Source organism: Hemitrygon akajei, chromosome 7, assembly GCF_048418815.1.
Source record: "Hemitrygon akajei chromosome 7, sHemAka1.3, whole genome shotgun sequence".
NCBI classification, from domain to species: domain Eukaryota; kingdom Metazoa; phylum Chordata; class Chondrichthyes; order Myliobatiformes; family Dasyatidae; genus Hemitrygon; species Hemitrygon akajei.
Genome location: NC_133130.1, coordinates 36,043,787 through 36,068,223, shown reverse-complemented (window position 1 = coordinate 36,068,223; position 24,437 = coordinate 36,043,787). Strand labels below are relative to the sequence as shown.

Below are 24,437 nucleotides of genomic sequence, written 5' to 3'. Positions count from 1 at the left end.
TGACTTTTCCTCCAGCACAAAGCAGTGGGATGAGAAGACATGGCGTTTGCCTGGATCGCAGGAATGGATAGACTGCAGTAACGGAGTCATAGATTCATAGAATCGCACAGCACTGAAACAGGCCTTTTGGCCCAGCAGATATTTACCTGCATTTCGCCAGTTTCCAGCCCTCTGTGCCTTGATGCCTCAAGAATTTGCCTACGTGCTTCTGTCTCTCTGTTCCCCAACATCACTGTCACATCTGTCTCCAGTACTTCCTCAGGCAAAGCATTTCAGACTCTCGGTGAAAAATCTCCCCCGCAAATCCCTCTACACCTCTTACCTCTCACCTTTTATCACTGTCTTGTATAAGAACTTACGTTCTGTGTGTTGCTTGTAGCTACATGCTTATGACACTACTACCAACAGTTTTTTATTGTATCATGTATCACCATACCTGTGCATTTGAATAAACTCCAGTTGACTAAACCTTCTTGCCTTTGATGAGTCATCAAGGGAAAACATTTCTACCGCCTACCCTACCTATGCCCTTATTAATTTTGTACATATTTCTATCAAGACCCCTCCCCTCTGCCTTCTCTACTCCAGGGAAAACAACCCCCACCTATTCAGTCTCTTCTTATTACCATCATGTCCCAGTTCAGGCAACAGATTCAGAGGTGAATCTCCTCTGCAGCACCATCGTATCCTTCCCATAGCATGGTAACCAGAACTGCACACAACACTTGAGGTGTCACCTGACCAATGATTCACAAACTTGACATCATAGCTCTTATATTCAATATCAGGCTGATGAAGGCAAGAGTCTCACAACCCTTCCTCATTACCTTACCCACCCATGTGCGCTTCCACTTTCAGGGGCCAATGGACTTATAACCCAAGTCCCATCAACACTCCCAAGGATGCTTTCGTTTACTAAGTGTCTTGTTTGCCCTCTCAAAGTTCATCACCTAGCACTTGTTGGGATTAAAGTCCATTTGCTCCTTCCAGCTGATCCTTATTGTGCTGTAGCCATACACAACCTTCCTTGCTGTCTACAGTGCCCCCAGTCTTGTCTTTAGCAGGGATCATGTCCCCGCTAACTGCATGCCAGGAAATCTCTGGGTAGAGCCCAGGAGGAAGCCCATGATCCCCTCGGAGAATGAATATGTTTCTTTAAGGTAATGTTCTTCAGTTATCCTGATCAGTCTGACCCGTCATTATTCATTCTTTCAAAGCGAAACAGACCTATGGCTGGAAGAGAGATGTACAGTACTGTGCAAGCCTTAGGTGCATATATACAGCTAGGGTGCCTGAGACTTTTGCTCAGTACTGTAGTAATTTCATGTATTGCACTGTGCTGCCGCAGCAAAAAAAAACCAAATGACATTTGTGAGTGATCATAAACCTGATTCTGATATGGGTTTCTATTGTGGACTGAGAATGGGAAGAGGGGAATCATGGTTGGGAAAAGGGGAAGGGAAGGGGGAGGGAGCAGGAAGAACCAGAGAGACATTCCGTAATGATCACTAATCCAATTGTTTGGAATCAATTGACCCTGTTTGGTGTCTCAGGGGTGGGGCGTGGCTGCACCCCTGCCACCCCTCACCCCTGGCACTCCTTCTCAGAGACTTGCCCCACACCCCACCTGTGGCACTCAATTCCTAACATCCTTTGCTCCTGCCAGATTTACAAACTCACAGTACAAATACGGTACTGTGCAAAAGTCTTAGGCACCCTAGCTATTTATATATGTGCCTTAATACTTCCACACAGTACAGTACATGGTGTGGTATGTCCCTTTAAGAGCTGCCTTCAGAGACTGCTACATGCCAAAAGCCACAAGTGCTTACAAAATATAAGTAGGCAGCACCCTGCTGACACTAATAATGTTGATTTCAGTGCTCTAGTAAAAGGGACAATGCCAATATCCATGCCCTAGTAAAGCCAACAATCTCACCCTAAGTACTGTACTGAAACTGGTAATGTCAATGTAAATATCCTGTGAAACAAGCATGGTCAATGACAGTACCCTAGTGAAACCAGCAATGGCAATGTCAGTGAAACTTGCAGTTTCCATCTGCAAACATTGTCATTTCATGCAGTGAGTGTCTTGTTGCAAGTCAAGGGCCACAAATCACTCAGTGGCCACTTTATTAGATACCCGGTGTAATCTTCTGCTGCTGTGACCCAGTCCACTTCATGGTTCGATGCGCTGTGCTTTCAGAGGTGCCCTTCTGTACATCACTGCTGTTTCATGTGGTTATTTGAGTTACTGTCACCTTCCTGTCAGCTTGAAACAGTCTGTCCTTTCTCCTCTAACCTCTCCCTTCAACGAGGTGCTCACTGGAAGATCTTGTTTTTTGCACCATTCTCTGTAAACAATGGAGACTATCTTATGTGAAAATCCTAGGAGATCAGCAGTTTTTGAGATACTCAAACCCCATATGGCACCAGCAACCTTTCCACAGTCAAAGTAATTTGGATCACATTTCTTCTCCATTCTGATGTTTGATCTGAACAACTGAACCTCTTGACCATGTCTGCATGCTTTTATGCATTGAGTTGCTGCCAGATGATTGGCTGATTAGATAACACAAAGTATACTGCAGGTGCTGTGTTCAAATCAAGAGGTACAAACAAGCTGGATGAACTCAGCAGGTCAGGCAGCATCTGTTGAAATGAGCAGTCAATGTTTCGGGCTGAGACCCTTCGTCAGGACTGAGTGCCACCCAAGAAGTTATGGACAAGACTGTGCTATAATCTCGTTTTATTACCTCGCTAGCATGTCCCGATATATTCTGCCAATTACAGCTGCAAAACTTTCAAAAACTCTCTTCCATAAGTCCAGGTTGACTCGGTCCAATGTTGAAGCAATTTTTCAAATGTCCAGCTGCCAGTTCCTTACAAACACAGTTGTGCTTTTCCTCAAGATGATTGGCATTTTCCAGCATTTTCCCCCAATACTGTTTCCTCCTCCGCATTTGCTACCCAGACATCCCACCCTGCAAAAACCCATTTCAGAGAGGGAGCACCCCCACCCCCCTCCCGGTCGACCTCCAAGGGTGTATGTATACAGGACAAACTGCCCTAAAAAGCCATCTCCTAGGCATTCAACAAACTCACTCTCTTGAGATCTATTACCAACCTACTTTTCCCAATCGACCTGCATGTTAAAATCTCCTATGACTACCATAACATTGCCCTTTTGACTCGCCTTTTCTATTTCCTGTTGTAATCCGTGGTCCACCTCCCAGCCACTGTTGGGAAACCTGTGTATAGCTGCCATCAACTTCTTTTTACCCTTGTAGTTTCTTAACTCAACCCACAAGGATTCAACATCTTCTGATCCTATGTCACACCTACTGCTGATTTGATGCCATTCTTTAGCAGTAAAGCCACACCACCCTCTCTGCCTACCTTCCTATCCCTCTGATATAACGTGAAACTTTGGACATTCAGCTCCCAACTACAACCATCCTTCAGCCACGATTCAGTCATGGCTACAACATCATACTTGGCAATCTGTAATATTGCAACAAGATCATCCACTTTATTTCTTATACTACACGCATTTAGATACAACACCTTGAGTACCGTATTTACTATCCTTTCTGATTCTGTATCCCTAATGTTTGATACTCAGCCTGTTGCCTGCAACTAAATCCCATCACCTGCCTGCCCTTTCTGACAGTCTGACAGCACCCTATCTTTACTTTTTTACCATCTGTTCTATCCTGAGTCCCTTCAGTCCGGTTCCCACTCCTCTGCCAAATTAGTTTAATCCCTCTCCAACAAACCTAACAAACCTGCCTGCAAGAATATTGGTCCCCCTCGGATTCAGGTGCAACCCATCACTTCTGAACAGGTCATACCTCCCCTAGAAGAGATCCCAATGATCCAAGAACCTGAAGCCCTGTCCCCTGCACCAGCTTCTCTGCCACACATTCATCTGCCAAATCATCCTGTTTCTACCCTCACTGGCGTTTAGCACAGGCAGCAACACACAAATTACTATCCTGCTTCTCAGCTTTCTACCTAGCTCTCTAAATTTTCTTTTCAGGACCTCTTTGCTTTTCCTTCCTATGTCATTGGTACCAATATGTACCAAGACATCTGGCTGCTACCCCTCCCTCTCTAAAATGTTGTGGACACGATCTGAGACCCTGGCACCTAGGGGGCAACATACCATTCAGGTGTCCCGTTCATGTCCACAGAATCTCCTGTCTGTTCCCCTCACTATTGAGTCCCCTATCACTACCGCTCCCTTCTTCTCTCTCTTTCCCTTCTGCACCACGGACCCAGGCTCAGTGCCTGTAACCCGGTCGCCGTGGCGCTCTCCCAGGAGGTCATCCCGCACAAAAGTATCCAAAGCCATGTACTTATTTTCGAGGGGAATAGCTACAGGGGTGCTCTGTCTAACAGCCTATTTCCATTTCTCCTTACAGTCACCCAGCTACTCAACCCCTACAACAATGGGGTGATTACTTCCCTGCAGCTTTGATCAATTATCTCCTCACTCTCCTGTACAAGCCAAAGGTCATCCAGTTGCTGCTCCAGATCCCTAACACGGTTCTCAAGGAGCTGCAGCCGGATGTACTTCACGCAGACGTAGTTCCCCAGAGGACTCTGAGTCTCCCAGTTCTCCAATATCCGGCATGAAGAACACACCACAGCCATTTAAATGGTACAGTAAGAGAGAAAAAAACAAAAAGCACAAAGGAACCTTAGCAGACACTTTACACAGAGCTGACGCCTCTTCCAAGCCGAAGCCTTTTTTGAGCTAAAGCCTGTCGCTTCTACTCTCGCCACTGGCCTACACGAGACAATCACTAATCCCTTTTGTACTTCCATTTAGTTCACAGAGCTCTGTTGACGCCACTGATAGGCCCCATACAAGGACACCATCCAGGTCAGACGCTTTCCATGGGTTCTGATATGCGTGGCCACATTGCAACCCGCTTCTATTCAGAACGTGGATGGAACGCATTTGGCTCATCGGGAAGGGATACACTATTGTTACTGACGCTGAGCGACTGTGTTTTGTAGCCTGTTACAGTGTGTGATCCCTGCCCCAACTGACAGCTAGTCTGGGACTTGTCTCTTGGCATCTCTGATGACGGTAGAGAGGTTGTATCTCATTTTTTTTGTATTGGTCAGGGTCACCTAGACTTTTGTATGTAGTGTAACTCCCTGTTCATCTGCAGTTCCCAGTTTGGGAACACCCAGATTGTCCTACTTTGTATGTTGTCCATTACACACTTGCTGATAAAATCTGAGACAGTAGTGATCTAGGCCTCCTGCTGAGTCTTTAAACATGAGTTCAAAGCAGTAAAGGAGAAGCTTGTCTGTTTCCTCAGACCATCACTGAACAACTTTGTACTGGACCCTCCCATTTCAGCTTCTGTTTGTATGCAGGAATAAGGAGAACAACCTGATGGTCAGATTTACCAAAGTATAGATAGGAGAGGCTTTGTAGGTGGCTTTCAGAGCTGTGTAGCAATGGTCCTTAATTGGTTCCTTAAGATAGTTATAGCCAGGGATGGTAATGGAGACAAACTCCCACTACCTATAAAATGCTCCTAATGCTGTGCACCTCAAATAGCCTCTGACAACCAAGTCCAGCTCCTGGCCTTCATTTGTGGCTTAGGTACTAAGTCTGGTGGAACTGAGAGAAGGAAAAGTGATAAAACCAGTCGCTTCGGGCAGATGGGGCTCATCAGACGTGGTTGGCAGCCCATCTAGGAGAAGGAAAACTCTGTTCTCAAACCTCCACTGCCTTGTGGCTGTATCCACTCATGGGGAAGGCTATGGAAGTAAACCCCAAGGGAAAAATCTGGAGCTTGAGTCCCTAAGGCAGTCCTATGTTGAGTTCTACACTGACTGGCAACTCCTGCGAAGTTGCTGCTACCAAACTGTATCAGTGTCTGCCGTTTCTTTGGGTTCATCAGATGCACAGAGAGGAGGAGCTTGCTACATGGGCAACAGTTTGCTCTCCATATCGTACTGTCCAGGCCTGAGTATCTAGAGAGCGAGGATGCATCACCCATGGTCGACCCTTACCGAGGGAGGCCTCACTCACTCAGTAATGGTCAAGGCTGCTTGGGCCCCTGCAGGGACAGGGGACAAGCTGATAGTAATGTGTTACGATACTTTTGAAGATGGCCTGGTTGAAGTCACTGGCAATGATGAAGAGGGCTTCAGGGTAACCCATTTCAAGGCTGTAGTTCATGGAGTATCATTGACTGAGTGCAGGCTTCACATCCACCTGGGGTGAGATATAGACTGCCATGAAATCTTGTGGCAGATAACACGCGCCCGCAATGCTGGAGGATCTCAGCAGGCCAGGCAACATCTATGGACAAGAATAAACACTAGACCCTTCATCAGGACTGGGAAAAAGAAGATGAAACGTTACAGCAAGAAGGTGGGGGGAAGGAGAGGAAGAAGTACAAGATGGTGGGTGATAGATGAAACCTGGAGAGGAAGAGGGGTGGTAAAGAGCTGGGGAAGCTGATTGGTAAAAGAGATAAAGGGCTGAAGAAGGGGTTATCTGATAGGACACCATGGAAGAAAGGGAAGGGGGAGGAGTACCAGAGAGAGGTAAGATAAGGTGAGAGAGGAAACACAGGAATGGGGGAATGGGGAAGGTGGGGTGGGGCATTTACCAGAAGTTTGAGAAATTAATGTTCATGCTATCAGGTTGGAACGATTCCCAGCATCTGCAGGTAGTACGGGCAATACTTCACTATGAGACAGTCCAGGCTGGATGACTATCACTCCTCTGCCCAGGAACTTGAAGGTGCTCACCCATTCCATTACTGATCCCTCAAGGAGGATGGGTGTGTGTTCTCTTGACTTCTCCTTCCTGAAGTCCACTATCAATTCCCTGGTCTTGCTGATGTTGAGTGCAAGGTTGCCGCTGTGACACAACTCATCCAGATGAACTATCTAATTCCTGTATGCCTCTTCATTTCCATCTGAGACTCTGCCAACAACAACAGTAATTGTTCTCAACGGCCTGAACATTAGCTATAGCACTGTGCTTGGGAGGGTTGACCTGAACTCAGGCTACTTCAGAATTACCTGCAGCCCAGGACTTGTACCAAACCTCAGAGGTACATGGCTGCATCTGCTGGTTCCTGGGAGTCCTGGAGTGGAGCCACCTGGAATGGAAGTGGCTGCCTAAGGACAAACCTGGAAGACCTGGAGTGGATTACTTTGGACTGGGAAGTTAAATGGGTGAATAGTTACTTTCACAGAGACTGAAAGGATTCATTAATGTAGAGCCAGCAAAGATAATACTAAGTAGATACTGATCATTCACTGCTCCCACCATACCTCCTACCTACCCTGACCCCTCACTCAGCAGGGGGAACAGCAGCAAAGCCCAAAAGAGCTGACCAACAAACTGCTGTTTTACTCCTAGATTTCTCATAGTACTGAATGCAGTCAAATAGTTAGCTTTTATGGTTGGGGAGGGTGGTTTGAGGAGAGAAGGTTTGTAAAATCAGTTGAATACAGAACTAGAAAGTATTCTAGTCCTTTGAGATGTCCTTTGCAAATGTTTCACTCAAGTTCTATATTTGTGCAAAAAAAAGAGGAACAGATTTATTTTAATAAGCAAACTAATTTCCCATCAAATTGCAAGAAGAAATTATAAAGCGAAGTATATTAATGGGATTTGTCCTCCTATTGGGTAGTTAGCAAATAAGAGGGCCAGACACTGCAAATCAGTAAAACAAAGCCACCATTTATGTTACATGATAAAGTCACTGAGTGTGTGAGGAGTTTTGGTCAGGAACCAGAGATTATGCCAGTCAGTTGGATATATGTGGTTCTTGCCTTCTTGAACAGACTCATACTTTTTATGAGCTTGAGTAATTTTAACAGCAAAGGGGATTTTGTGGAATGCTGTTTATAGCCCATCAGATCCCAGTTTACATCTTACCTGTTCTGAAGTTTCCAATGTCACTGAAATGGAATTTAACAAAGACAATCTATAGTATACTGAAAAGGATACTGAGGAGGGAAGGAATGTGGGAATGGATACGGTTGAGTCTTGGTGAGTCAGAATCTTCACTCGTTTATTTGAAATCTAATTTAGGTATTCTTTCATTCTTTCAACCAGTGCAGTCCTCCCCAGTATATATATTAGGGCAGAATTTTTCAAGTGCATAATCAGGTTTGAAGCCTTGCTTGTTGAGAATGTATTTATTTTAATGGCAGAGAAGTACAATATTCCATCACAATATCTACCAGGCACTGAAGGTGACATTTCAGCGTAAAATGAAAATCATTACCTTTCTTTAAGAGTATTCAAAAGGCTGTGCATCTGAATCCAAGAAAAATACTCATTGAGCCTTGTGGGAATGACAGACGTTGGGGAAATTCCCAGTTCCGGACCCCGTGGGCCTGTGGAGTGAAGTTTCTTCCTTCTCTGAGGATTAAGAAACATTGTGGAAGAGCGTGAATGCTAAGTGTTTACTGGATCTTATGTCACCGATAATGTCAGGATTTCCTGTCTGTGCAACACTGGGTGGTGATATCACAGTCCAAATACGCCCTCACCAAAACCATCAGATCTCAACATGTTACAACACAGCCAGCAAGAGGCTGCACCTCAACTTTTTGTCTTTCCACAGATGCTGCCTGACCTGCTAAATGTTTTCAGCATTTTCCATTTAATTTTATTTGATTTCCAGCCTCAGCAGTTTCTTTCTTGATTTACATTACAATCATGCCCACATTATCTTTCCTATCTTGAATCTGGATGATCATTGTCATAAAGATGGACGCAGGATTGGTAGTCGGAAGGGAAGTTACACACATTGAACTACGCACAGATATTAACATGATTATTATCTCTCTCACAGTGACACCTTGTTTCTCTTGTTTGTGCTTTTCCTCTCTGTTAAAGACTTACAGCAATGTTGCTGCATTATGTCACACTGACTGAGTTTATGATTATAACCATTTAGCCTTATCCTCTCTCTGCTGTGGAATGTCACTTTAAAACATACTAGGGAAGCTTTACATATTAAATACCTCCCTTTAAGAACACAGAACTTATCTTAAGAAAAAAATAAATGGATAAACACTTCATATTAGAAAGCATGTCAAAACCAATGGATGTTGATTTGTCTTTGTGAATAACAAAATCCCAAACATACTTCTTCTGGAACAACACTCACAAAATGCCAGAGGAACCTGGAGTCACATGTCTCCACACTGCTTTGAATCCCTGTAGGCCACACCCATATGTTAACTCTCACGAAAGCAGATTCATATCCAGAATCATCTATTACATCGAAACGTACAGTGAAACGTGTGTTAGTAACCAACACACCCAAGGACGTGCTAAGGGCAACCTACAAGTGTCACCACACATTCAGTACTGTCCTGGTCCTGTCTGTCCGCACCTCAACAGACAGCCTTTTGTTGCAGATTTGATGATTAAAATTGTGGATATTTGGAGACAATGTTTTTGCAGTTGAGGGGAGGACAATAGAGAGAGAGATTGCAAATGTTGTCAGGAATAATTTGTCAAGCATCTGTGAATCAACACAAGAAAGTCGGCAGATGCTGGAAATCCAAAGCAACACACACAAAATTCTGGAGGAACTCAGCAGGTCAGGCAGCATCTATAGAAATTAATAAACAGTTGATGTTTCGGACCGAGACCCTTCTTCAGGACTGGAGAGGAAGGGGGAAGAGGAAGAAAAACGGATAGAAGGTATCAGGTGTCTTCCCCTTTCCTTCCTGTCCTGGAAAGTTAATTCATTTCCATAGATGCTGCCTGATCTGCTGAGTTCCTCCAGAATTTTGTGTGTGTTGCTTTACCTGACAATAAAGTAACTTTACCATAATTCTCTGCATTCAGAACTTTGAACATAGAACAGAAAAGCACAAAACAGGCCCTTCAGCCCACAATTCTATGTCAATCTTTTAACCTACTCCAAGGTCAATTAACCATTCTGTCCCATGTAGCCCTCCACTTTTCTTTCATCCATAATGCCTATTTAAGATTCTCTTAAATGTTCCTATAGTACCCATACAGATGTCAAATTCTGTTTAATTCTGTTACATCAATAAAGAAAATTATTTGTAGCTGCCTGAAATTTTCTGTGTCTATAGTCCGTATTCTTGCTGATTTTGTAACTGACCCTGTCTAAAAATAATTTTGCTATACCAATGCACACCAGCGGTTGACTTGCTAAATGCTATTTTACTGACCACTAATACCAGCAGAAGGTAAATGTTGTTATTGACTAAAGCAAACCGGAGGAAGAGGAAGAGTAAAGGGTCAGACAAAAAGCAAAATCAGTCATGTGTACAGGTGGAATGCTGACCAATTGTGTGTTTTTGTTTTGCTTAAAATGTTAAAAAGTAAAAACTTACCATTACAGATGAGCCAGTAAACTATAAAACAATAAAAATAAAGGTGAATAAAAATAAAATATATATAACTATTGAAAGCTCATTTTTACTTAGCACTAAAAACCCTAATTTGCAAAAAGCACAGATTGAAATTGGGTGTCACGGTCTGGTCTATGGACTCCTCATTCCGGTTATTTCCTTTTCCCCGTGTTCCGTTGGGCACCTTGATTAAGGCACCTGATCTTCATTTCGAACCGGCAGCATAAAAGACTCTGGGTTACAGCTACTCAGTGCTGGACCGTCATCAGAAGTTCATCACCGTTAACCAGTCACCAGAAGCCAGTCATCTCATCAAGGCGGCTATGCTTGTCTCGGGGCCACCGTGAATCATGGACCCTAGTTGATTCAGTGCCATGGCCACTTAGTGAAGACAGTCATTTTCGTGTCCAGCTGAGTTGCTGGCCACTTTACCGCTACTCCAAGTAAGATAAGAATTCTGTCATTTTCATGGCCGGCGGAGACTGGGTCGAGTCGAGACCTGTCCCCGCTGTTCTTGGGTCGAGTCGAGAGCCTGTTGTCCGCTGTTCCTGGGTTGAGTCGAAAGCCTGATGTCCTAGTCCTTCCAGCTGAGTAGGTTCGGCCGTTGGCCGCTACTCTGAGTTGGGTATTCTGTCTCTTCATTGTCTAAGTCCTTCCAGCTGAAAAGCCGTGTTCCAGTTCCAGGCTCCAAGCCACGTTCCAGTTCCTGGCTGCAAGCCACGTTCCTGTTCCAGGCTCCGTGTACCAGTTTGAGGCTTTGTGTTCCAATTCTAGGCTCCGAGTCCAGTTCCGAGCCCAGGCTGAGTCCCAGTCAAGTTCTGAGTCCACATGAAGATCCAAGTTCCGAGTCCGGGTCAAGTCCAGGTTTTACCAGTTTGTTATCCAACATTTACTTCCATGTTGACATTTTGTCCTCACTCCCTGGCCTTCCTAGTAACTATCAATAAACACTGTTCTGTTTATACTACCTCTGTGTCTATGTCCTGCACTTGGGTCCGCTCCCAATGCCCCCTTGTAATATTAGGTCGATTTACTTCAAGTGCTAGAGTTGACTCTTAGTTCCAGTCCTTCTCTGAAATCCAGCAAGGCTCCAGGTTAATAATGTCAGAAAATGATGGAAGTACACACAAATTACTCAGCCATCAGTGATGAGAGAAACAGTTAACCATACTGACTACAGCCTATTTTATCATGTACTTCCAAGTATCCCAAAGCCACATCCTTAACAATGGACTCCAACATCTTCCCAACCACTGAAGTCAGACTAACAGGCCTATAATTTTGTTTCTTCTGCCTCTCTCCCTTCTTGAAGAATGGAGTGACATTTGCAATTTTCCAGTCTTCCGGAACCATACCAGAAATCATTGAAACCTTGAAAGATCATTACTAATGCCTCTACAATCTCCTCAGCCTCCTCATTCAGAACCCTGGGGTGTAGTCCATCTGGTCCAGGTGACTTATCTACCTTCAGACCTTTCAGTTCCCAAGCACCTTCTCCCTAGTAATGGCAACTTCACACATTTCTGCCCCCTGACATTCTCAAACTTCCAGCATTCTGCTAGTGTCTTTCACAGTGAAGACAAATGCAAAATACTTAATCAGTTTGTCTGCCATTTCCTTGTCCCCTATTACTACCTCTCCAGCATCTTTTTCCAGCGGTCCGATATCTAATCTTGCCTTTCTTTTACACTTTATGTATCTGAAGAAACAGTTTGTATCCTCTTTGATATTATTGCCTAGCTTACCTACATATTCCATCTTTTCCTTTTCTGTGACTTTTTTAATTGCCTTCTGAAGGTTTTTAAAAGCTTCCCAATACTCTAACTTCCCACTAATTTTTTTCTTTTGGCTTTTAGGTTGGCTTTGACTTCTGTCAGTGACAGTTGCATCATCCTGCCTTTAAAATATTTCTTCTTTGGGATATACCTATCCTGCGCCTTTTGAATTGCACCCAGAAATTCCATCCTTCGCTGCTGTGCCACCATACCTGCTAATGTCCCCTTCCACAAACACGAGAAAATCTGCAGATGCTGGAAATCTAAGCAACACACACAAAATGCTGGAGGTACTTAGCAGGCCAGGCAGCATCTAGGGAAAGACTACAGTCGACATTCTGGGTCGGGACTTCGACAGTGCTCTTTTGCTAGATGCTGTCTGGCCTGCTGGGTTCCTCTAGCATTTTGTGTTGAATGTCCCCTTCCAATCAATTTGGCCATCTCCTTTCTCGTGCCTCTGTAATCCCCTTTACTCCGCTGTAATCCTGATACATTTGACTTTAGCTTCTCCTTCTCAACTTGCAGGGTGAATTCTATCATATTATGATAACTGTTTCCTAAGGGTTCCTTTACCTTAAGCTTTCTAATCAATTGTGGTTCTTTGCACAAAACCCAATCCAGTACAGCTGAACCCCTAGTGGGTTGAACCACAAGCTGCTCTAAAAAGCCAAATTGCAGGCATTCTACAAACTCCCCCTCTTGGAATCTGGTTTTCCCCATCTACCTACATATTGAAGACCCCCATGACTATTGTAACATTGCCTTTTTGACATGCATTTTTCTATCTCCCATTGTAGCTTGAGGACCATATCCTTACTACTATTAGGGGGGGTTCTGTATACAACTCCTATAAGGATCTTTTTACCCTTGCAGTTTCTTACCTTTATCCACAATGATTCTACACCTTCTGAACCTATGTCACCTCTTTCTAATGATTGGATTTTATTTTTTACCAAGAGCAATGCCGTCCCCTCTGCCTACCTGCCTGTCCTTTCGACACATTGTGTATCCTTGGACATGAAACTCCCAGCTATTGCCTTCTTTCAGCCCTGATTCAGTGATGCCCATAAAATCATACATTCCAATCTGTAACAAGTTCATCTTCTTTATCTCATATACTGCACGTATTCAAATAGAACACCTTCGGTCCTGTATTCACCCTTTTCGATTTTGTTCCCCTTTTACTCATCCTGTTGACTGCAATTTTGCCCTATCATCCGCCTCTCCTTGCCAGCAGTCTCATTACACATTGCCTTTCTTCATAAACCAACTAACTCGTCCTCAGCATTATCACTCCGGTTCCCAACCCCCTGCCAAATTAGTTTAACCCTTCCCAAACAACTCTAGCCAAACTGCCCACAAGGGTATTGGGCCCCATTGGGTTCAGGTGTAACCCCTCCCTTTTGAACAGGTTGTACTTTCCTCGGAAGAGATCCTAATGATCCAGAAGCTTGAAGGCCTGCTTCCTGCAGCAGTTCCTCAGCCATACATTTATCTGCTTAATCATCCTATTCTTACCCACACTGTCATGTGGCATAGACAGCAATACAAAGATTGCAACCCATGAAGATGTCAGTGAACTAGTGTGCACACTGCCCTGAGTACTTGACCTGGGATGTTGTCCGGCCTGGCTACCTCACGGGGGAGTTGACCATCTGCAGAGACCTTCTCACATCTGCTGCTGTTACAGACAGTGGCTGCTCACCCAGGAGAGGGGTAACTTTCATGGCCGGTGTGGTGTTGCATGCCTTGAAGCGTGCATAAAAGTTGTTTAGAGTACCAGTGAGGGAGGCATCGCTGGTACAATCGATGCTACTTTTCCTTGTGTACCTGGTAATGCCTTTGATGCCCAGTTACTACGATGGGGATCGTTATCGGACAAGTGCTCCTGAATATTTTGCACGTGGGTGGCTTTTGCCCTTTTGATGCCTAAGACGAGGTTTCTTCTGGCTGCCCTGAGAATTGTTCTGTCTCTGGACTTGAGGGCAGCGTTTTGGCCACTTAGCAGGGAGCGCACCTCTGCATTCAGCTAAGGCTTTTGATTGGGCTGTGAAATAACCATTCCTGAAGCACCAACTTTGTCTACACACTTAGCGATATAGTCAATGATAAATGAGGCATATTCCTCAAGTTGTGTGTCTACTCCTTTTGTGGCTGTCTCCTTGAACATCTGTCCATTCAAAGCAGTCCTGAGGCAGATAGATCGCTTCATTAGGCTATACAGTGATATCCTCTTGACTGGTTTCTCTATTTTCAGCAGTGGTCTGTTTGCTGGGATTAACATTATGGATATGCAGTCAGAGAGGCAAAGAAAGGTGAGGGTGTGGGTCGGCTTTTCAAGTACTGTGTCTGTTTGTATAAACATGGTCCAGTCTGTTTGTTCCCCTACTGGCCATGGCGATGTGTTGGTGGAATTTGGGTAAAACTTCCTGCAGGTTAACATGATTAAAGTCTACTGTAATTAGGAAGAGACTGTCTGGATGCTTGCTTTGTAGTGAGCTGGTGATACTGTAAGGCTCTCCCAGTGCAGCCTTGGCTCGGGGGGATGACAATCAGTGGTGACAAACACAACAGTAAACTCCCTGAGCAGGTAATATGGCCGGCATTTAATTGTAAGTTGCAAAATCTCCCCAGAACAGTTACTGCTAGCTACAAATGAGTTTGTGCACCGACCATTGTTAATGTACACACAGATTCCACCTCCTCTGGAATTCTTTGACAGGGAGGTCCTGTCTGCGTGGAACAGTCATCCCATCGAGTTGAAATGCCCAATCAGTCATGTTGTTGTTTAGCCACATTTTGGTTAAAAGCAGTATGCAGCTATTTCTCATCTCTTTCTGGATGTTCATTCTCAGTAAGTCCATTTTATCATCCAGCAAGTGGACATTGGCCAGAAAAAGTGATGGTACCACAGGTCTGGTCGGGCTAGCTCTCCTCCTAGCTCTCTTGCCACATTTCTGCTTCCTCTCACAGTGCCTGCGCCTGCCTCTTCATCCACTGGGTCACTTTGACCAGGTCGCTGTCATTGCTTCTGGTGTCCCTAGAATTCCTGGTCTGTTGAGCACCGCTATTAACTCAGCTGCTGGCAGACTAAATGTAATTTTGTCCAAGAGCTCGGTGGCATTGTGTTCGCAGAGTTTTGGTCGATTAAAATCTCTGACTAAAAAACTTGAAACATTATCTAAGAATTGAAAGCTGGCACCATTTTTGGAAGCTGCCTTGTCGCTGTGCACCGCCATCTTAATGAGATAAAGGTCAGAATGGGAGTGGGACATCCAACAATAACATCTTCACCATCAATGAGAAATCGAGAGCAACACTCAGAGCTGAGTTCTCTGAGTAAGCTGAAATTCTGAAAAAAGTTGACAAATCTAGTGAAGTTCTTAAGAATTCAATCTCTATCGAATCTCTCCCCTCAACTACTCAGATCTCAATCATACTATTACCATGACCAGCCTTGCAACACTCCCCTCGCTACCACCACTACATGACATCCTACTTTATCTCTTTACTCTGTTCTTATACACACAGGAGCCTCTACAATCAGTGCTAGTTAAGCAGTTAGGTTTTAACAGTACTCCAGTGGCTTTGTAATCACAATTACTGATGATTGCTTTTTGTTCCAATGTGTATTTGGTTAATTGAATTTAACTGCTCCTGTTGGACTACCTACTTAGGCCACTAGATTGGTAGTTCAAAGGTTCAATTTGTTATCAAAGTATGTACACAGAATACAACTCTGAGATTCGTCTTCTCCAGATAGCCACGAAATATGAAATACAGAAAAACCATGGATGTAATTGAAAAAAAGAATATCAACACCCCCTCACATGAAAAATAAAAATAAATAAATCTTGTAAACCCCAACAAACAGATTGTCCACTCAGAAAAAGGCAGCTAGATCATCAAATCCCTAATCCCCAACCCCCTTCCACGCAAAAAAAAGACAACAATAACATCAAACCCCAAACCTCCTCTCCCACATACAAAAAACTAACAGATCGCCCTCACAGGAAAACACCACCAAGAGCAACAGACTCCAAATCGCCAAGCCCTCCCTCACACAAAACACAACATATCATTCACCTGGAAAACAGCAAAAAGAAAGAAAACACAGAAAACTGAAAGAGACCACATAGACGACAGTCCACACCAATAATCACAGCAGTCTCAGACCGTCAGCATTGAGGGGGGTGACAGCTTGACCTCAATCCTTCCATGGAGAGTGACCGCTGACACATGGCTTCAGCATCCATATTGCTCCCAATCTCACATGGTCGTAGAGGAGCTGCTGTGCTGGAACCACCCCCTCTCCCTATTCCTACATCGCGCAGCAAACTGCAGCTGCGTCTCGAGCTCTGTAATTGTGCCAACGCAGGAAGAAGAGCTCTGCCTTCCTAACACTACAGTGTTAATCTAACCCTAGGACACACCAGCTCAAAAACAGCATTAAAGGTTGTCGGCTAGAGGAGGTACTGTACTTCAAGTGTAGATCACCAGGCAAGTGTATAAACCCCAACCATCAATCTGCTACAATTACATAATCTCAGAATGTCCCAAAAAAATGACCCACCCATCCCCAAAGTACCCTGAGTTTGACAATGACATTTAAAAACTACTATAATTGCAATAAATAATTAAAGAAGATCAACCTCTTAAAATAAAATTAACTAAAATAATTGATACTCTTACAATAAGTAAAAAGTAAATAATTTATTTAACCATTTTCCTTCTAATCTCCAGGACAGATGCCCCTTGTCCTACTCCAAGTCTTACAGGCATTGGAGCAGAAAGATGGAGTCGTCACCCCAAGGCTAGGGAATTGCTCCTTGTCTAGACTCATCTGTTGAACAACACATGGAGACCACTGGCAGAGAGAAAACCAAATGTAAGACCATAAGACCATAAAACATAGGAGCAGAATTAGGCCATTTGGCCCATCGAATCTGCTCTGCCATTCCATCATGGCTGATTGGTTGTCCCTCTCAACCCCATTCTCTTGCCTTCACCCCGTAACTTTGTCTGCATGCCATCAGTCGCTCAGCTTGTCCAGGATTTACTGTATACTTATAATATTTCTTGGACATGTTTGTGATATCTGAACACAGGCAGTTCCCTTCACAGCTGCTGGTCACAGACAGAAGGATCAGGTGAATGAAAGCACAACAAAAACAATTCTAAAGTTGAATGCTATGAAATAAATTATGCCATTATTGAGCTGAAGAAAGTTGAGATGGGCTGTTCTGAATGGCTTCCTTCTGTGCCATTACAATCCTCTAATTCCAGTTGTTGGTGCATAAACTACAGCATGGTCAGGAAAGGGTTAAAAGAGCTCAATGTGAAATGAAATGAGCATTCTGCCCTACCCCACTGCCAAACACTCGCTCGCTGAAATGGTTGCTATGGACTACACCCTAACAACCAGGATTTATTAATGTAGATGTAATTCAAAAACAAGTATGTCCAGTCTCACAACTTATCCCAGCCCAGTTTCCTGCTAAATCATGTAAATAACAGAGTACAATTTTGAGTACGTGTGGTTGGTAAAAGTTCTCATTGTACCTCTCAGTCAACATTCTTTCAACATCCCTTGAAGTCATAGGAGACAAATTACACCACTTTTTGGGAGTCACAGTGGCCTTTAGGATTTCAAGCTGCCACCTGTATGACTGCTTGCATACTTTCAGAGCAACACAAGCTAGGAGCCACTGTAGCAAAGCAATCTTGGAGCAAAAGCCTAAAGAAAAGGCAAATCCAAAAGTCAGACAACATAAACTCACTTTCATTACTACTTTGGAGGTCAAATCCCTCTCAACCTCTGAGAGTCAATCAATGCTTGTCACCTGTGATTCAGCGGGTACCTTTCCTGTGTCATCTCAGTTCTAGCCGCAGCCCAGATGGTTGAGCAAAGACACCTGAGCTAGCAGTACGGTGGGGGGTGGGGGTACTGCGTTGCTTGAGATGCTGCTTTTCAAGCATTACATTAAACGTGCAAAAATCTGCGGATGCTGGAGATCCAAAGCAGCACACACAAAACGCTGGAGGAACTCAGCAGGCCAGGTAGCATCTATGGAAAAGCGTAAACAGTCGACGTTTCAGGCTGAGACCCAGAAGACTCTGGCCTGCTGAGTTCTTTCAGCATTTTGTGTGTGTTGCATTACATTAAATGTATCTCCTGTCTCCCTCCTTGGGTTGACTCATGGCCAAACTGGTCATCTGACAGTTCTGGAAAAAGTCAGAGGAGCTGGTTCACTCAAGGGCCAGCGAACCAGAGTTAAATGAAACATGAGTGTAATCAATATCACAATAGCAACACTGGACCTTTGTTTTCATTTATTTTTATTCCTTCTAATATGCATGCATTATTTAGGCTATGCTTTTATATCTTTCAACAAGATTTTGCCCATGTTTCTATTTGGATAGCATAAATAATGGGATAAACTGAGTAAACTAATACTAGATAACTCTGATCACACTATTACAAATACGGAAATAAACTGAAGAAGGGTCTTGGCCCAAAATGTCGACTGTTTGTTCATTTCCATAAATGCTGCCTGACCTGCTGAGATTCTCTAGCATTTTGTGCGTGTTGCTTTGGAAATAAACGACACAGAAAATGAAAAGGGGGGTGTTGAGAAATTCAGAGAAAGTTAACAATATGCTTGTGAAATCAAAGCAGCTGCATGTGCAAAAATAACTGAGGCAAAATAAGCTTTTCCTTGGCCTAAAGAGAACAGATCCACTGAAGGAAAAGGCTCCAAAACACCAATTTTACGTCAGAATGAATAATAAAGATGCCCAAACAAGAGGCGGAAAAAACGCAGAAAATTTTGAATTAGGAAGAATAATGCATGCGAATTGAGCTCTGTTAAATTATTTTAATTGTTTAAGCTATAAAATGAAGAAAATGTATTTTACAGAAGCCTATGTACTACAACATCATTAAAACAGTTGGATGAAAATAAAGACTGTTAAACTATTTACCGGTAGTTTTTTTTAAAATTCAGCAATACTGCATACAAGATAAATTGAGAACAGAAAAATAATTTGGCATTGAACCAATTACTTGAATTTGGGTTGTTGTGTTTTAAAAAGCAGGGCTGATGTTCAATCCCAGCCAGTTTCATGGGTGCACTGGAAAGATGCCTTGGCACAATTCAGAATGAAAACAGTGATGTTATCCTTGGACTCTTAAACAAAAATTGTCCCTCAGTTACCATTTCTAAAACAAATAATGTGGTCATTATCATATTGACCAGAACCTGCTCAAACTAGCTGCCTCCTTTCCTACATTATAACACCAAACATCCTACATAAGTACTAAAGTGCTTTGACTTCCTGAAAATGGAGTGAAAATATCATTAAAATGATTTGTTTCCAGGCAGCTGTCTGTTTACATTTTTTCAGGTAACCCGAGTCCCTTCCACTCTCTTCTTTCTCCTCCACATACTGCCAACAAGACCTTCAGTCACGTTACAAAATGTTTGATGTTGTTCAGTCTCACTGTCCGCTATTGGTTGTGTGGCATAGCAAAACTCTGAATGATCTTCAGCAGTCACAATTACACCCTTGCTTTAGGTCGTGCAAACTGGCTTCAGGTAGCTTAGCTTTGTAACGACCAACACACACAAAATGCTGGAGGAACTCAGCAGCCTAGGCAGCATCTATGGAAAAGAGTACAATCAACGTCTTGGGCCAAGACCCTTCACCAGAACTGGAGGAAAAAAGATGAGGTGTAGATTTAAAAGGTGGGGGGGATGGGAGGGAGAAACATCAGGTGATAGGTGAAATAGGGCAGAGATGAAGTAAAGAGCTGGGAAGTTGATTGGTGAGAGAAATACAGGGCTGGGGAAGCAGGAATCTAATAGGAGAAGACAGAAGGTCATAGAAAAAAGAAAAGGGGGTAGGGGGGGAAGAGTAACAATGCCCTGTTAAGTAACAATGCTGTTAACTTTACACTGTTTATCTTTCTGTTGGCAAATATTGCATTGCACACAATGACTACATAAGAACAAAATATTAAATAAACATCACTTGCTAATTTTACTATTTGCTTAAGCAATTGTTTCAACAACAATTGATTCTTTCCCTGGGATAGATTACAGGAATATTTACTGTTTTGGGAATACATTCCCCAATCTGGGATGAGAGTGCTCAAGCTAATGTAGAAGCTATTGTCCATGCCAGCTCCCTACAGAGCAATCCCATTTGTCACATTCCCTTTCTTCTTATTCCCCAATAGCTCTGCAGTTTATTGTTGCTTATGTGTCCATCAACTCTCCCTTGATTCTTTTACCACATAGTGTACTTAGATTAGATTAGATTCAACTTTATTGTCATTGTGCTGAGTACAGATACAAAGCCAATGAAATGCAGTTAGCATCTAACCAGAAATGCAAAGAATAGTGTTATTTATAAAATAACTGCGAATAAAAAGTAAGTGCTACAGCACACAAATATAGAAATACTGAGACAGTACAATATGGGTGCAATACTGCTTAGCGCTGTGATGTGAGGTTCAGCAGGGTCACAGCCTCAGGGAAGAAGCTCTTCCTACCAGGGGCAATTAGCAGGAGCAAATTAACCCACCAGTGTGCCTTTTGGTTCTCCTGACTCTGCCACTGGTGTAGCTGTGAAAATAACAAACTTTATAGGATGTGTTATGAGGACTGGCATGACAAATGCCTCTTTAACCAGCATGGGGGCCATATTGAAGGACACTGTTGCTCTCTAATCTAAAATGAAGCTATGCCATTCCTCAATTTATCAAAGATATCCCGGAAAACATTTCATTAAGTGAATTTTGTACACCTAAAATGCTAGGTGAAGGGTATCATCAGTATTTTGAAATCCTATGTTTTAAAGTGAAAGCTCATAAACAGAATGTTCAATGGTTAAGGAACACCTGAATGTAATCACTGCTGTTCAGTATATCAGAGGGACTGGCACAACTTTATGCATCATTGTTGATACAGACAGCCAAAGATCTGGTCATTTGTTCCCCAGAGAACACAGCAAACATGAGAATGAACAAGCAGCCTGGAGCCCACATGCTGCCCATGTTACGTTGAATGCACTGCCAGTGCTCTCACTCATTTTCGACGGTTATATCATATAAGTCCATTGGTCAATATTGAAAGTAAGACTGAGAAAACAGCAAGTAATATCAAAAGAAATGGCAAAGACTTCTATGAATATATAAAAGGAGGCTATAGTAATTGTGGGACACTGGTAAACATGACTTATTAATGGAAAACAAGGAAAAGGCAGATAAGATAAATCAACACTTTATATCAGTATTCATGGTGATAACCACTACAAATTATTTGAGAGATATCTCATGGGCTAGTTCCAAATAATAGAAAGGAACTTGTAATAATTATTATGATAAGACACGACATATTAGAAAAGCTATTGAGACTAAAGGCAGATAAGTCACCAGATCCCAATGGCTTGCACCCAAAGGTTTTAAAGGGAGCTTTATTTTTTGAAAGGATATGCTGAAACTGGAGAGGTTTCAAAGGAGGTTCACATAAATGATTCCAGGCTTGAATGGTTTGTCATATGAAGAGTGTTTGATGGCTCTGGGCCTGTATTCACTAGAATTCAGAAGAATGAGTGGCGACCTCATTGAAATCTATTGAATAGTGAAAGGCCTTGATAGGGGTGATGTAGAGAGAATGTTTCCTATGTTGGGAGAGGACATAGTCTCAGAATAGAGGGGTGTCCTTTTAGAACACAGATGAGGAGGAATTTCTTTAGCCAGAGAGTGGCGTATCTGTGGAATTCTTTGCCACAGGCAGCTGTGGAGGCCAAGTTTTATGTATATTTAAGGCAGAGGTTGATAGATTCTTGATTGGTCAAGGCATGAAGGGATAAGGGGAGAAGGCAGGAGACTGGGGCTGAGAGGGAAATTGGATCAGCCATGATGAAATAGTGAAGCAGATGCAATGGACCAAATGGCTCATTTCCGCTCCTATATCTTATGGTCTTATGGAAGCAGCTGTAGAGACAGTGGAGCCATTGGTAGACATTTTTCAAAACTCAGTAAGTTCCAGTGAAGTACCAGCAGATTGAAAACCATCAAATTAGTAATTATTAACAATTAGTAAGAAAGAAGAAAACTGAAAGGAGGACAGTAATCCTTGTTCAGTACAGTAAGTAAGCCAAAAGCCTGTAATCTCTCGTTGGCAAGATGCTGGAGTCTATAACTGAGGAAGAAGTAGCCAATCATTTAGTTGACTGAGTAGAATCTGTAGATTAATTATTATTGTATGTTCAGAAGGCTGCTGATAAAGCACCACATTAATGACTGGTGCACAATATACTATGACATAGTGAAGTGTGTTACCATGGATCGAAGACTGGATATTGCATAGAAGACAAAGAGTCAGAAAAAATATTGCTTTCAGGCTGGAAGTACTGTTTATAATAAGCAGCATGTCCCAATGATCAGCTATTAGCCTGAAATTATTTACACCTAATATTACTACATTGGAGGAAAGGACGATGCATACGTTTGCAAATAACACCAAAATAAGTAGGAGTGCATGAGGAAGTGGCAATATTCGGACTCTGCCATAGGATCTGGTTGAGTAAGTGAAGTGAAAACTTGGCATATGAAATTTAATGTGGGAAGTGTGAGGTCATGCACTTAGATAAGAAAAATAAATGCATACTATTATCTAAATAGAAAAAGATTACAAAGGAGTGAGGAGTGAGTGAAGTACACAGGAATCTAGACGTTCTACTGCTCAAATCAGAAAAAGATAGCAGGCAGGTTCAGCAAGTGCATAGGAAGATAGTTCAAAATTCAAAGTAAATTTACTATGAAGGTATGTATATGTCACCATATACTATCTTGAGATTTATTTCCCTGCAGGAAAATACAATAGAACTTCTGAAAAACTATTCATATGACCAACGAACAACCAATGTGCAACAGAAGACAAATCACACAAAGAATAGAAAAGTAATAATGCTGAGAACATGAGTTGCAGAATCCTTGAACGGCATATTACATAATTGCAGGACAGTATAATAAACAGCATATTCACCTTTATTGTAAGAGGTTGGTTTGGAAATAGATTATTACTGTATTTGTACAAAGTCCTGATGAGGCCACAACTGGAGTACTGTACACATTTTTAATCCACTTATTTAAGAAAGGATATACTGTGTTGGAATTGTAGGCAGTCCAAAAGAGGCAATTTCTTGGGACGAAGATTGTCACTGAGTCATAGTGCAAAGAAATGAGCCTTTTTGTCCAATTCATTCATGCCAAATGTGATACCAATTTTCCTGCATTTGGCCTGTATTCCTCTGTTCCATTCCTATCCAAGAACATTCCAACTTCCTCCGGCAGTTTGTTCCATATAACCATTACCTTCTGTGGAAACAATTGCCCTTCAGACCTTCTTTAGATTTCTCCTCTTTCACCGTAAACCAATGTTCTCTGGTTCTAGATTTCTCTGCCCTAGAAAAGGACTCTGGCTCTTTCCTACCCAAGCCCTTCATAGTTTTATAAATGTCTGAAAGATCACCACATAGCCTCTTATGTTCCAATGAGAGTAAACCCACCCTATCCAATCTCTCCCTATATGTAAAGTTTTCCACTGCAGACAACTTCCTGGTGAAGGCCACGTTTTTGCTTGGTCACTTTGAAGTCTCTTTGAATTCTCCTCACAAATCACAGTCAATCCAGTTTATTTTGCAAACTTTGAAATATTACATTCCGTTCCCTTATCCAAACCCTTGTGAATAGCTGATCCCTGCCATCCTGAAGAAGTCCATTTATTCCTATCAGTTCCTACCTGTCAAACAATTGTCAATCCAAGGCAATGTATTGCCCCCAATACCATTGGCTTTGATCTTGCAAACTAACATTTCATGCAGGACTGTACTAGCACTGCTTAGATTTTTGTGCTAGAATATCAGGAATGGAACTTGATCCCAAATCCCTGTGCCTGGGATTTGATCCCAAAATCCCTGAGCAACACATGCAATCACTGAGCAGCAACTAAGCTTGAGACATTAAATTCAGACATTTTCCATTTTTATTTCAAATTTCCAAATAAACAATTCAGATTAAATGTGAGGTAATGCACAGTGTGGTAAACATTAGTCACTCCTTAGCTTAACTTACTTGCCATTTCAGAATAAAATCAGAAATCAGATTCAGGTTTAGTATCACTGGTATATGCCATGCTATTTGTCAACTTATGCAATGCAATATCTATGCAATGCTATATCTTCATTCCACTT

At 42.7% G+C, this 24,437-nt stretch overlaps 1 long non-coding RNA gene across 2 annotated transcripts in view; it reads right to left on the bottom strand.

Moving 5' to 3' along the window:
- LOC140729980 (uncharacterized) overlaps nucleotides 1–24,437 on the bottom strand; it is a 38,686-nt gene that overhangs the window by 9,606 nt on the left and 4,643 nt on the right. The window contains exon 2 of one of the 2 annotated variants that reach the window (XR_012099454.1): nucleotides 8,283–8,419. The exons of the other annotated variant lie outside the window; for it this stretch is intronic. This is a non-coding gene — a long non-coding RNA (uncharacterized lncRNA). The remainder of the gene's footprint in view (nucleotides 1–8,282; nucleotides 8,420–24,437) is intronic. 2 annotated transcript variants of the gene reach the window in all.